The following is a 1,125-nucleotide window of genomic DNA, read 5'->3' as shown; positions in this document are numbered from 1 at the left end:
TTTTAGATTTAAATCGGCTGAAAGAGGGTCTCACTTTCACCAGATCGTTTCCTGACAATTGTTTATGAGCAATACAGATTCTCAGCTGAGGGAATGTGTTTTATCTGCTAACATGCTAAGTTGTGTGTTACTAGTATCACTGAATGAAGCCGTGTAGTTACAATATCACACATTGTAAATATCATGTTGCCACGGGAACCAAAAGTGTATTTAGTTGGTGATACAGAAATCACATAAATATGTTTTTATGTTTGGCTCTAATTTGCTGTCAGGTCCATTTACTCTGCTGGTACTGCAGCTGATAGAACACTGATTAGAACATTGATTATCTATTGGTATTTATACAGAGAACATTCAATCAGGAACATTGATTCACTTTGCTTTGTCGTTACTAAAGTGATTTCCTGCATTATGGGACAGTGTCAGACCTAAATTGTCTTCAATATGACATCAGGTTTAAATATATGAAGTTTAAAGTTTAACAGCTTTAATGTGCAGCTGTCAGTTATCAACGATCAGCTGTCAGTTATCAACAATCAGCTGTCAGTTATCAATAATCAGCTGCATTGATCAGTACAATAAATATATGAACACATGATGAACAGTTTTCTAGCAGCATTCTGTCCTGCATTATTTACAGCAGCAGCTCTTTAAATTCCTAATTCTTTATGTTCCTCGTTGTTCTCATTAAAACAACCTGCTGACTGAAGCGGGAGGAACGTGATTGATCTGTGTACGACAGAAGAGTCACGTGACGCATTAAACGCCTCCTTTAATGAGAACAGAGTCTGAAGCAGTAAGTCTGATTAAGTAAGAACACTGATAAACATCTTCTGATACCTGAAGTCTCTGACTGGGTTCAGGTTTTGTTGAGCCGACTCAAACAAAGTCTGGATTTGTTAAACTGGCTGGTAGTTCAGAACTCAGATCACGCAACTGGTTCATGTTTGTTTGTTTACTGTCCATGTATGTAAATAAAACTGTCAGCAGCAACCAATCACATCGCCCCGATGTTGGAGGAGGGTGGGGCCAATGTTGTTGACATCAACAAACAGGTTTATAAATCAACAACTGATCAGCTGATCAGAGACACCCAGGTAAGGTGGTGTCATGATGATGATGTCA

This window comes from Stegastes partitus, unplaced genomic scaffold (assembly GCF_000690725.1).
Source record: "Stegastes partitus isolate 25-593 unplaced genomic scaffold, Stegastes_partitus-1.0.2 Scaffold1047, whole genome shotgun sequence".
Classification (NCBI taxonomy): Eukaryota; Metazoa; Chordata; class Actinopteri; family Pomacentridae; genus Stegastes; species Stegastes partitus.
This window is presented reverse-complemented; position numbering follows the sequence as displayed.